Raw genomic sequence first — 15003 nt, forward strand, 5'->3', positions numbered from 1 at the left:
GGTTTAAATTTGAGTTAGCTATAATTTTGAAATATGTTCAATTGTAACTTGGTGTATATAGTACAATTTCATATTTATTTTTTAGAAAGAAGACTTCAATACCAAGTGCATAGATATTTTTCAAAAAAAAATCACTTGCTTTCTATTTTTTCGTAAACATTGAACATAGAGGTCAATGATTGGTGAGAAACCTATGTTCAATTAATCTTTAAAAAAAACATAATAATCTCAATATATGGAAAGGTCATTAAGAGAACAACCACAATACATTTGGGTTTATCAATAATGTTCCATCTAAGCCCATGCTTTGAGGTTTGAAGGCCTAAAAGCTAAAAAAACTTAGCGTGGGGTAAGAATTTCTAACAAGGGGTTTTAATAGAACAAAATTTCTACCAAAAATGGTTCTATTGAACCCCCTACATTTGATCAACCATCTTTCTATGGAAAGTCCCTATTTAAATTTTTAAAATCCATAATTTTTACATTCAATCAAAAGTTACTTTTGATTGAGTAGGATTCTATTATCTAAAAAAGTGTAACCCACTATTGCGAGTTCATTCATATATGTAGCAATAATAACCACCTAAGAATATTTTAGAAATTGAAAATTTTCCATCTTAGCACCCACAGTTCAATTTCTTGGCTAAGTGGTTTTTCTCTCTTCGTTTTAATGGAAACTCAAGTCTTGATGGTAAAAATTTCAAAAGCCATAAATTTCAAACCATGCACTTGATTTACTATTATTAACACATTTTAAAAAACTCTCAAATTGCTCTACAACCTAGTACTATAAAGTGTTATCACCAACAAGTTTTGACCCCTCGCAAAGCCTCTAAGGCCTTAAAAATTTGGTTGTATCACCATGCCAAAATTATTGTAAAAAATCAATATATTCAAAAGCAGACTTGATCTTGCCATGAAAATCTATTGGTATGCCGATATATTCAAAGTAAACATCTAGGGAATTAATTAGAACAATCCATACTCGGATGAAAAGCTTACTAAAAATAGTATTTTTTTCAAAAATAGTAACCTCACCAAAATGGTCCTTATTAAAAATTAGACAATTTTTATTGGTGATGCAAGATTGTTCTTACATCCTAGATGCTCCTTCGTCAACTTTCTATATCAAGAAAAATACCTTACCCTTATCCTTTTAGCTTTTTCTATTTTCAATGGTAGTTAACACTCATCAAGAAATAAAAAATCATGAATCATCTATATGATTTATATAGATCTATTTATTCTTTTTAAGTCTTCCAAAATCAGTTAATTTTCATGTTGAATATTTATTTTACCTTCTATGAATCCACCTCATAGTTCATGTGAGCAACAAAATGGAGGAAAATTATAACATTCAAAAATTTCCAAATTTATAGATTGATGACAGATGACTAGAACTAAATGAGGATTAGATTTTCTTGACTAAAGAAGCATTCATGTGACAAGTGTCATGTCCATGGAGGAAACTCTATAGTTAAGCGCACTCAGGCTAGAGTAGTACTGGGATGGGTGACCTCCCGAGAAGTCCCAGTGCTTCACCCTTGCGAGCATTATCTAGATCCAATGAGTGCTAAGTGTTCCATTTATTCTCATGAGATATGGATTCATGTTGAATCACTACTCATGAAGCATGGATCAATGAGTTTGACTCAAAATCACACAATTAAATCCTGATAGCAATATCACAATTTGACTTGATGTAGAAATTATCTCATACTTATCAAGTGTCATATCACTAATAAGGGCTAGGTTTGTGAGGTGCATTCAAACAACATAAATGCATGAGTGTTGCTCCCCTAAATTTTGGTTTGATCAGCTCAACTTCTATTTTATTTAGTAGAAAATTGGTTTTGTTTGGTTTTTCCTTTTGGGATAGTTATGGAATGGTGATATTTACCAATTTGAAGGGATTCATTTTTCAAATGATAGTTGGAAGGGTAAAAATGAAATCATTCTTAGGAAAAGGTCCCATGGAGGGGGCTTTCTCTTTATTGTTTTGAAGCAGGAGGTCCCATAATAAATTTATTGGGGAGCTAAAGGTTTATTTGGAAGGGTGAATTAGTTATTCAAGCTCCAAATTCCCAATTCAAACTTTTCATCAAGTAAAGTGAGCCTAATAAATTGTTCATTCATCCAAGCTTAAACATTCCTATTCAGCAAGCTACTGTAGATCAGCATGCAAGCATAACACATGAAAAGATCAACACATGACATAGTGATTTATGTAGAAACCCAATTTGGGAAAAACCACTAGTAACATGCTACTCAATTCTTACTCTTCTGAAGTGGTGCTCTATGAAAGGCTGCCCTATTGAAGGATACAACACATTGTTAAATGTGACTTGGTTAAAGGATTTAACCACCCTATTAGAAGTGGGCCTGGTTAGAGGACTTTAGAACATTCACTTGGAATGCCACCCTATTAAAGGATTTACAAATGGTTGTTAGACCAACCTAAGTCCATAGGATTTTCTTTTACCCTAACTAATACAATTGCTAGAGAGTAACAATAAGGGGTTTTGACCTAATTACAACTTTACAACTTATCTTGCAAGTTTCAGATCACTTTTTCAGCTCATAACATTGCCTGGCTTTTAGTCTCTACAACTCTTGATAGCTTTCCCTCCTTTCAAGCTTGGTATCCTTGAGTCTTCATGCTCAATGCACCATTGCAATCTTCCTTCTGACCACTAATCAAAGCAGAGTCTTTTTGCTATGTTCTTCCTTCTCCTTGACACCCTTCAACCACTTTGTAATTTGGCACATCAGCAACTCTTGCTTCTTGGTCTGTGAATCCTTAAATAGAAGTCTAGAATTTCTTTTCCTATTCAATTCTTCCCTATTTTGATTTTTATTTGAATGGGTTGGGTAGGATTCATTGAATCTAACCCACATTTTGTTCCTTCTAGAAACATCATGAAGAATCCTCTTGAATTCACTCAAGAATGATTTACATAGAATTTTATGCCACTAGCTCATCATCCTTATCCTCCAACTGGTTCACAAAATTTAAGGTAACAACTTTGTCGACTTAGATTTGGTGAATCTTTGACTTTTCAATAATGTAGCAGCTTGGCACTATTGAAATTCTAGTGCTCAACACATATTGTGTTACTTGGCATCGACTACATTTTACTGATGCTTGGCACCTACTATGGATTCATTTGGCATCTACTAAGTTTTTATGATGCTTGATACCTGCTACTTTGCTCAGCATCTGAACATGCTCAGCTCCTTCTATATTACTCAGCACACTAAATTTTTTATTTTCTCAGCACTAACTAAAAATTTTCTCGGCTTGAACTAACTTGCTCGGCACTTACTAATGAACTTAGTTTAAGCTTTGCAATCAATCTTGTTCCAACTTATTCCTTTAATGTTTATAAGTGTGGCCAACCTCTATATATTCAAGTATGTTATCAATACATCATTTAACCATTGTCTTAACTGAGCCTTGCACTTCATTTAAAAATCATAACTCAACCTTTCCCTTAGGTGCTTTTGTTACATCTTGTTGATTGAATCCTCTTCATCAATCAACTAAGTGATAGTACTTGGATCTTATAAGCAATTTTCATTCCAACTAATAGCAGGTTTGATATCAATGACAAAATAATGATTGAAAATATTCTTTTAACAACAATCTCCCTCTTTCAATCAATCTTCTTCTTACAATGATCTTTTCAATCAGATTTCCAATAATCTCCCTCTTTGACAGTAATCATTTTCAATCAGTTTTCCAACAATATCCCTCTTTGGCATTGATGGAAAACCAAACTGATCAACCAGGTTAACAAAATGCTAACTAGGTTAAAACAGAAAATCAAATGCCAAAAAGAAAACTACATTCAGAACTATTCATTTTATCAGTAGCATAAACTAGCTTGTAACTCCCTCTAAGTTCTTTGCTGATAAATTGTCTTCCTCTGATTGTTACTTGTCTGTACTAATTTTCTCCTTCTGAGCTGCTATTTCCTTTTTCATAACTGAACATTCTATTGCTTTACTGACTCCCTCTTACATTCTCTCCCTCTATATGCATTATTCATCTTCTGCTACTCTTGTATCTAACTACTTCTCTCTTTGTCCATAAAATTTGATCAATGTCTTCATTCTTCTTCCTCAACTATTGATTAGTTTTCTTTATTCTTCTCCCTCTTTGACAACAATGCCAAAGACATATAGTTTCAGCATCTTAACATGAAAGTTTAACATTTGTAGGTACTCTGATTTCTCCTTCTCTCACCTTACTTGTGACTTATTTGGAATTTTTATCACTTTGATTACTTTATTCATGATCCTAAAGCAAACATCCTCTACATCAATGTGTAATATTTCAACAATCAATTCATTTGATGCAGGGTAGTCTTGTTTTTTCTTAAGTAGCCTTGGCTAGGGGTATCACCCCTAACTTACCTCTAAGATACTGAAAAGCATCTTTAGTAGTACTTTTCTGAAGATGTCAGTAATCTGTTCCTTTGAGTTAATATACTCCATCCGTACTTGCTTGTCTTCCATCAATTCTCTTACATAGTGATACTTGATTGCAATATGCTTTGTTTTGGCATTCATTATAGGATTCTTTTATATGTTGATGGCACTTTTATTATTACAATAAAGTATCATAGGCTCATTTACCTCTTCTTTCATGTCTTGCAATAGATGTTTGATCCATACAATATTGGTGCAATTGATAGCAGCTGCAACATATTCAACTTTTGCTATTGACTGTGAGGTACAACTTTGCTTTTTTCTAGTCCAAGTAATCAGTCTTTTTCCTAAGAAAAGTTCTCCTCCACTGGTGTTTTTTCTATCATCAATATTACCTCCCTAATCTACATCAGTGTAGGCTATCAACTCAAACTTTTCACTCTTCTTATAGTATAAGCCAAAATCATCAGTTCCTTTTAGGTACCTCAATATTCTCTTTACTGCCATCAAATCATTTTCCCTTAGATTTGTAGAAAACCTTGCCACTATTCCAATAGCTAATGCAACATTTGGTCTACTATGTACAACATACTGCAGTTTTCCAATAATTGATCTATACAATTTCTGATTCACTTCAGTTGACTTGTCATTCTTTGATAACTTATGTCTTGTTACCATTGGTGTGTTGATTGGTTTTGAGTCTTCTAATCCAAATGTCTTGAGTATCTCCTTAATGTATTTTTATTGGGTCACAAATATGTCATGCTTCAATTGATGTACTTACAATCCAACAAAGAATTTGATTTCTCCAAACATTGACATTTCAAACTCATGTTTCATTTGATCAGCAAAATCTTTGCATAGAATATCTTTTCTTCCAAATATTATATCATCAGCAAAGATTTCAGATATCAAAATGTCTTTACCTTTTTCTACCTTGATATACAAGTTGTTGTTGTCATCTATTCTCTCAAATCCTATCTTCACAAGATATTTGTGTAGTCTCTCATACCATGTTCTAGGTGCTTGCTTTAGACCATAGAGTGCTTTATGTAGTTTGTAAACCGTATCCTTGTTGTTGTCATCAACAAATCCCTCTGGCTATTCTATGTAGACTTCCTTTTCCAATACACCATTCAGAAAAGCAGACTTTACATCCATTTGGTAGACCTTGAAACCTTTGTAAGTAGCATATGCAAGTAGTGTTCTTACTCCTTCCATTCTTGCAACAGGGGCAAATGTTTCCCCATAGTCCAGTCCTTCTTCTTGTGCATAGCCTTTGCAAATTAGTCTAGCCTTGTTTCTTGTTATCTCACCATTCTCATCAAGTTTATTCTTGAATACCCATTTGGTACCAATTACATTCTTATCAACTGGTCTAGGAACTAGGGTCCAAGTTTTGTTCTTCTCAATCTGATCTATCTCTTCTTCCATAGCTTTATGTCAGTTATCATCTTGTAGTGCATCTTTCACTATTTTGGGCTCAACCTTGCTTAGGAGACATGATTCATTCCTTAGTCTGTTCCTTTCCATTGGTCTTGCATCTTTGTCACCAATGATTTGTTCTATAGGGTGATGTCTTCTCACATACTTAGCTAGTCTTGGTTCTATCCTTCTTTCCATATTTGATTCTTTAGCTTCAGAGTCATTTTGCACTTCTCCTTGTGGTATTTCATCATCTCTTTCATGTGTACTATTTTCAAAGTTAGAATGTGCATTTTCTTCATTCTGCAACTCAGCTTCTGAATGCAACTTGGCATTCACTGGCTGTAACTCAGCTGATACTAAAACTTATTGTTGATTCCCAACTTAATTTGCAGCTTCATCTTCAATAGTCACTCCTTCATAGAAGTATACAAAGGATCTATAATCTTCTAGTTTCTTGGACTCATGAACTTGGACTTTTGCATGCTCATCAAAATTTACATTTGCACTCTCTACAATCTTATTAGTGTTCGTATTCAAAAACTTATATGCTTTGCTTCTAGTGGAGTATCCAAGGAATATGTTTTCATCACTTTTTGCATCAAACTTGTCATTTCTAGTATCTTTAAGAATATAGCATTTGCAACCAAATATTTTGAAATGATTTACATTAGGTGAGTGGCCATACCATAGTTTAAAAGGTGTTTATTTTGTTCCTTTCTTGACTTGGACTCTATTTAGTGTGTAAAGAACAGTACTTGTAGGTTCTCTCTAGTACTTTAGAGCAACATTTATCTCCATCATCAATGTTCTAGCACAATCTATCACTGATCTATTTCTTCTTTATGCAATGCCATTCTATGGGGGAGTTCTTGGTGTTGATGTTTGCCTTTTGATACCTTTATCATTGCAAAATATCTCATATTCTTTTGATGTAAACTCTCCTCCTCTATCTGATCTTAGGTTACCTGTTTCCTTCTCAACTCTGGTCAAATACCACGTAAACATTTGAAATGCATTAGATTTTTTCTTTAAGAAAATGGCAGACATCATCCTAGAATATTCATCTACAAATAGCATTATCTATCTATGTCCTAGGTAGCTTTGTACTTCTATTGGGCCACATAAGTATGTATGGACTAAATCTAGTACTTGTTTAGAAGTGTAGGTTTTGCTTTTAAAACTTGACTTGGTCATGTTTCCTAGTTGACATTGTTTGAACATTGTATTTTCAGGTTTCTTCAGCTTAGGCAAGCCTTTGACTTTCTTCTTTTTGCTAATGCTAATCAAATTGTCAAAGTTAACATGACACAGCCTTTTATGCCATAACTACACATCATCAAATTTAACAACAAGACAAGTTGCATCTTCCATATCTAGGTACAGATTACTTCTAGTTTTTTCACCTTTTCCTATTAGATTCCATCAATGTCACAGATTTTGGAAAAATTTTGTTTCCAAATTCTACCTTGCAGCCTACATTGCCTAACTATGATACACTTAGCAAATTGTAGTTTAGTCCTTCAACATAGTATGCATTATCACATGAAATTTTCTCTATAAGTTTAATTGAACCTTTTCCTTTGATTTGACATGGACCATCATTTCCAAATCTAACACTATTTCCATCATGCTAAATAAAGGTAGTAAACTTACTATTGTCTCCTTTCATGTGATGTGAGCATCCACTATCTATGATCCACTTTTCATTCTTGTTCACACAGGTTACCAGCGTTGTTGCCTCATCTTCATCTGATTCTTCCTTCATGGCTAGATAGACTACTTTATCATCGTTCTCATCAGAATCTTCTTCAACAATGTAGCATCTTTTTCCTTTGTCCTTGTAATATATGCTATCATCTTCTCTTTTGCTCTTATACTTGTTTCCTTCTTTGTAGTTCTTCTTCTGAGTACACCTTGCAACAATATGTCCTACTTTATTACAATTGAAACAAATGATAGGAAGCTTACCTTTGCCTCTATGGAATCTTTTTGCCAGTAGTGCTTCCAATTGTTCCACATCTTCTTCATCTGTGTTGTTGTCACTGGATGCATGTTTTCCTTTTCTACTCTTCTTCTTTTATTTCACCTCCTTAGTATCTTTCAATGTTAACTTAGCCTTGAAAGTAGATTCAAGATTCTTAGGTCTATAGTTGTCAAAGTTGGACAACTCAAATATAGTAAGTCTTCCCACTATACCTTCAAAGGTTAGTGTGTTTCCTGGTACACACCTTAGCTCTTGGATGGCTGAAACTCTAATAGCATAAATGGGGAGAAAAGTTCTTAAATATTTTCTATTAATAGTATCATCATCCAAATGACCTCCTAGACTTCTTATTGCACTTACCACTTCTTTCATTTTGGAGGCATATTGAGTAGCATTCTTACCTTCCTCCATTTTCATGTCATCAAACTTTCCTCTGAGGCTTTCTCTCTTTGCTCTCTAACCATTCCGATCTCCTCCATAGATATTTGATAGGGCTTTCCACATATTGAATGCAATATCACAACCTTTCATGTCATCAAATTCAGCATAATTGAGTATAGAGGCAATCTCCAGCATTTCCTAATTGTGCTCATTCCTTTTGTTCAAATCATCTGCAGAGAGGGGTCCAGTTGCATCTACATGTTCTACTCCAATTGAGGTTTTTGCATAGTCACCTATTGATCCAAGGTGTGGTTTCATTAGACTTTGCCATACAATGAAGTTATCTTTGTTGAGCTTGGGAACTTCTCTCTTGGACATCTTTATCTTCTTGCTTCTAGTACCTTGAAACTAAATCAGCAGATGGCTCTAATACCAATTATTAGAAATGCTTTAGAATAACTAAGAGGGGAGGGTGAATCAGTTATTCAAGGTCCAAATTTCAATTCAAACTTTTCATCAAGTAAAGTGATCCTAATAAATTTTTCATTCATCCAAGCTTAAACATTCCTATTTAGCAAGTTACTGTAAATCAGCATGCAAGCATAACACATGACACAGTGATTTATGTGGAAACCCAATTTGGGAAAAATCACCTTACTCAATTGTCATTCTTCTAAAGTGATGCCCTATGAAAGGTCTACCCTATTAAAGGCTACAACACATTGTTAAATGTGACCTGGTTAAAGGATTTAACTACCTTGTTAGAAGTGGGCCTGGTTAGAGGACATTAGAATATTCACTCATAATTCCACCCTATTAAAGGATTTACAAATGGTTGTTAAACAAACCTAAGTCCATTAGAGTTTTACCCTAACTAATACAATTTCTAGAGAGTAACAATAAAGGGTTTTGACCTGATTATAGCTTTACAACTTATCTTGTAGGTTTCAAATCACTTCTTTAGCTCATAACATTGCCTGGCTTTCAATATCTGTAACTCTTGACAGCTTGCCCTCCTTTCAAGCTTGGTCTCCTTGAGTCTTCATGCTTGATGTACCAGTGCAATCTTCCTTCTGACCACTAATCGAAACAAAGTCTCTATTCTCTATTCTTCCTTCTCCTTGATGTCTTCTCCTTAACACCCTTCAACCACTTTGCAATTTGGCACACTAGCAACTCTTACTTCTTGGTCTGTGACTCCTTAAATAGAAGTCTAGAATTTTTTTTCCTGCTCAATTCTTCCCTCCTTTGATTTGTATTCAAATGGGTTAGGTAGGATTCATTGAATCTAACCCACATTTTTTTCCTTCTAGAAACATCATGAAGAATCCTTTTGAATTCACTCAAGAATGGTTTACATAGAATTTTATGCCACTAGCTCATCATCCTTATCCTCCAATTGGTTCACAAAATTCAAGGTAACAACTTTTTCGGCTTAGATTTGGTGAATCTTTAACTTTTCAATAATGTAGCAGCTTGGAACTATTGAAATTCTGGTGCTTGGCACATACTGTTTTACTCGGCATCAACTACATTTTACCGATGCTTGGCACCTACTATGGATTCACTTGGCATCCACTAAGTTTTTTTTATGCTCAGCACCTGTTACTTTACTAGGCATCTAAACACGCTCGGCTCTTTCTATATTACTTGGCACACACTAAATTTTTCATTTTCTCGGCACTAACTAAAAATTTTCTTAGCTTGAACTAACTTGCTCGGCACTTACTAATGAACTTATTTTAAGCTTTGCAGTCAATCATGTTCCAACTTATTCCTTTAATATTTCTATAAGTGTGGCCAACCTCTATATCTTCAAGTATGTTATCAATACATCATTTAACCATTGTCTTAACTGATCCTTGCACTTCATTACAAAACCATAACTCAACCTTTTCCTTAGTGCTTTTGTTACATCTTGTTGATTGAATCCTCTTCATCAATCAATTAAGTGATAGTACTTGGATCTTATAAGCAATTTTCATTCTAGCTAATAGCAGGTTTGACATCAATGACAAAACAATGATTGAAAACATTCTTTTAATAACAATCTCCCTCTTTAATCAATCTTCTTCTTATAATGATCTTTTCAATCAGATTTCCAACAATCTCCCTCTTTGACAGTAATCATTTTCAATCAATTTTCCAACAGTTTTAGCCCTCTCAATTTGAGTGGGTGAAAATGGGGTGGAGCTGGAAATAGCCCCATCAGCTTAGTAAAAAAAATTGTCACATGTTAACAATTTCTTATTGTTTTTTCACCAAACTAAATGATAAATTTGAAATATTAGACTGGTCTTCACTCTAAAATACATGGGACTACAAACTTCCTTAAATTTAGGAACTAAATTTTTTAAGCTAAAACAAACTTAAAAAATTCATGGAACTCCTCACTTTAAATATTCCTAAAAAATATTAATGGCCACCCACTCTATTTTTAAGGAATCCCTCCTCCATGGAACCCCATCTTGATTTGGACAAAGAAGAGATGGTGTGAGGAATGGAACACTAGATGTAATGCTATTGAAATGGTATAAGAGTTTATGGTTCTGAGTGCATGGGTAGATCATTGACTATGAGACAACCTATGCAAGAACTTGGGGGTGTAGAGTGTGGTAGTGCAAATGGATCATTTAAAGGGAGGTAGTTTTCACTTAAAGAAATTTAGAATAGTGTTTTGAGTAAACCCTAGGAGAATTTATTGCAAGAGAGAGGAGACTTGTAACTATAGGATATAGAGGAGTCACAAGATATTTATTGTGATTATGAGTGTAAAGTGTTATAGTAGAAGGAAGGATGGGGATTAGTTTCAGAAATCTCATAAGTTTTTATCTTGGAATAATTATTGCGACAAACTATAGAAAAGAAACCTCCATGCAGTGTTGGACACAAGTACAAGAAGAATGGATGCATTGGAAAATAATTTCTTTCCTAATCAATTTGTGATTACAAGCAATAGAAAAGAGGAAAAAATAGTTCATATAGGGCAATTATATCTCCCTTCGAATGTGTGGAAGAAAATAATATTGATAAGGAGATAAGTATGGTAAAGGTTGAAAGACAAGGTGAAAATAATGAGATCGTAGCAGTTCAACGAGAAACCAATGTTGGGGCAATAAAGGAGAATGAGAATGTTGATGTAGATTGTGAGAATTTTGAAGATGTTAAGGAAGTAGATCACAAAGTGACAAAAAAAAAAATTTTAAAAATATTCTATGAGGTTAGACACTTTAGACTTTGGTTAGTTTGAGTATTGGATGGAAGATGCTGCTCACAAATATTAAGAGCTCATTGATGGTGAAAATTATACTCGTGCTTTCATTTTAGAAGATGAAAAATATGATGAAGGTAAGGAAAAATTAGAGTTTCCGAATAAGGATGTGTGATTAGAGGCGGTGTTCCATTTGAAAAAGAAACTTGAATGAAAAATAATGAACTTATTAAAGGAAGTTGCAGTAAAGAAGAATGTAAAAATTCAACCATGAATGGTGAAGTTACATATTTATGTCAAGTTTTTATTTCATTGGAAAATAAGATGAATGGATGAATGGTGACATGGAAAAATTTATGTAGGTTTGAATTTGGAAAATAAAACATAAAGAAGAGATGGATATGAAGTGGAATGTAAAAGAATAAAGATGAACAAACTTAGAAAGGCCAAATGCAAGCGTATAACACATCGACAAGGAGCACAAAAAGGAATGCAAATATAAGACAATTGGAAGAAGTGAAAAAATAAATTAAAGCTAAATGGTAATATACCTTCATGAAGATGGGCCCATGAATTATTTAGCCTCCTAGGGAATATGATGCAAGAGCATTGTTACCATAAATTTTGGTTTGTTTCATTCATGCTCTATTTTTACCATTAGAAAATAATTTTTGTTTGGTTTTTCCTATGTTTCCATTGGAAAGTTATATAATGATGGTAGTTACCAATTTGAAGGAACTCATTTTTTAAATGATAGTTGGAAGGGACGAAAAGAAATGGTTCCCATTTGGCTAAAAATAAAAGAGTGTGGGAAACAAAATATTAGATGGAATAGAGGGGTTTGTAGATCTCAAAATCCAGTTACTGGAAGCCAACTTTACAAGAAGAGGTAGCAATGTGAAGGATCTAGTACAATGTAGTTTTTTTAATAGAAAAAATTGGGAAAACCTTGTTGAGGCGGCATAAGTAGTTGGGAATAAATGTTGATTTTGTATTGAATAGAACCAACCTTGAAATGATAAAAAATCATATAACTAATATTGGAAATTGGAATAAATGAGATAAGGTTTTTGTTTCTAAGTTTAAGGTTTCAATCTATAATGAGTGTTGTGGCCTTTGTAATTATTTTTTATTTTCATTCTAGTTCATGTCATATAGTACTATTGGGGATTTTTGGTCTAAAAATGGGGAAGGAGAATCTTTGAGTTTGGAAGTTTGTGAGTCTATGTTAACATGTATGGAGTTTTATTTCTCTATGAACAAGGACATTATAAAGGCCTTGAAAATGATTGTAAATAAAGATTCGTATTTAATCTAGTTTTGTTCAATTTGTCTTGTCAACTATAACTCTAGTTGTTTTGCTTGGGCCTTTGAGGAGATTGTACGCTTGTTTCGTTAAAACCTCTTATTAAAACTAAATTAACTATTATTATTTTTTGTTCTTATGCATGAGAGATTATGTCATTCATTTATTAGTAATGTTTTCATCATAATAGTAGAAAAACATTAAATTCATGTCTTATTAATGCATTATTACTATATTTAGAGTTTTTGTAACCTTCAAGGGTAGGGTTAATGGTGTTTGTTTAGGGGTGTGGAAGTTGATTTCAATCAAACATCCTCATATAAATGCCTAGGATTTTAAGGTGAGATATAAAATGGATGGATATGATGGAAAGTCAGTTTGACTTTTCGTAAGTATCTAGCTTCATTGAATCTAGGCAAGGGTCAGTTACATGTGTCAAAATAGACTATTGTCACAAGAGGGCCAATTTAGATTATGATTCATGCTAACAAGTTTATGGGTTGAGATTTAAAGGATTTAATTGCTTTGATCAAGTGGTGAAAATAATTAAATAGATACAAATATATATTTAATTAAAGGTTAGAATAGTAATGACATAAAGGATGGAATTAATCAAACACACAAAAAAGTTTGTTTACAAAAAAGTGGACACCCACTAAAAAACCAAACCTTTAATAACTTGATTGGGTTATTTCAAACTAAAAAAGTGTAACCCGATCGGGTTTTTGTAACCCGGTCAAGTTTTTAAAAACTTTTACTTATCGAAAACTTGATCTATAAGTTTTTTTTTTTAAAATAGGGCTGCTCATTTTAACCCCTACATTCACACAAAAAGAGCTTGGGGAGAAGAAAAAAATGCATAACTCGGTCAAGTTTTGACATGTCTGAAGCCATTTTTGACCATGTTGCCCCATAAACAAGGCAATTTTGTAAGTTTTTTGTTTTTTTTTTTGCTCTATTTGTTATAAAATTAACTTTTGAAATATTTTTTATTTTATTTATAATTGTATTATTATATGCATCAAAGAAACCAAGAAAACAAGTTAGACGTGAAATACCTCCTCATACACAAACAACGTAATCAACCCCCGAAGCACAAAACCCTCCATTGAATGTGGGGCAGCCATAAAACCCTCTTCCCACTATGACACATCCACAAAACCCTCCACGCACTTTGACATAGGCACAAAACTCTTCACCTGCTGTGACACAGGCACAAAACCCTCCACTAAATGTTCCCCTTCTACAACCACAAATGCTTACAAACCCTCTGTGCAAACCATTAGATCATGTAAATGATATGCAAGAGAACCTCATAAACCTCATTACACAATATACCTCTCACATTAGCCAAATGGTGAATAGGTTGAGTTCATCTAGTCTTTCTCACCACTCAACCCTAGTAGATACACTTGAACAAATGGCCCAAAATACAAATGAGGTGTCTAGGGAGGCCACAAAAGGGGGTTCATGGAGGGATAGGTGTCTTGCATTTTATGCCAATGAATTATCATATCAACAAGTGAAAGATAAGAACATAAGGAAAGGTGTTATATGTTCTCTTTTCACTGACCCTAATTATGGTAACTCCTTATTAGAACAACCAAAACTTTTCCTATTCATTGGTCCACTCACACTAGGATGAGATCATGTTTTTGGGATAGGTGGTATATGACATTTGACCTACCACCGTGTAATAATTATGAGGTGCCTTTGTATTTTTGAAAAATCTACACTATTAGTTCATCTTTAGTGAGAAGCCAAATTACTTTGACATCCATGAGTTCCAACATAGAGGGAAAGGCTCTACGCAGGATAGACCTAGGACCCATAGATTGGTACTACAACATGAGAGGAGACATACAACATGAAAAACCATGTCTTGTATTGTGGTCCAAATAATTGTAAAGGAGTCTATTGAATTATAGACTCTTCATGCAACTACATCACTAACAGAAGTTATCATTTAGCATAGCTCATAGTTAGGTTGTATTACTTCACCTACGCCACCTCCACCATCATTAGATCATGTGTCATTAAGGTCATTGCATCTTGCGATAACTATATAATCATTACTTGCACTGCCAATGTCATCCCTACTTGAGTCACCTACATCATCATCACGTGCATCATTACAGTCTTTGAGGCTTGATCAACATGTGTGTCTTAGTTGCCAGTGTGTATGTGATGGGTTGGATAGTGAAGCAACTCGAGATGGATTGACATGCCATCCATGTGTACATTGTAGAAAGACTTATT

The sequence above is a fragment of the Cupressus sempervirens genome, chromosome 8 (assembly GCF_028749045.1).
Source record: "Cupressus sempervirens isolate cs-2001-9-10 chromosome 8, ASM2874904v1, whole genome shotgun sequence".
NCBI classification, from domain to species: Eukaryota; Viridiplantae; Streptophyta; class Pinopsida; order Cupressales; family Cupressaceae; genus Cupressus; species Cupressus sempervirens.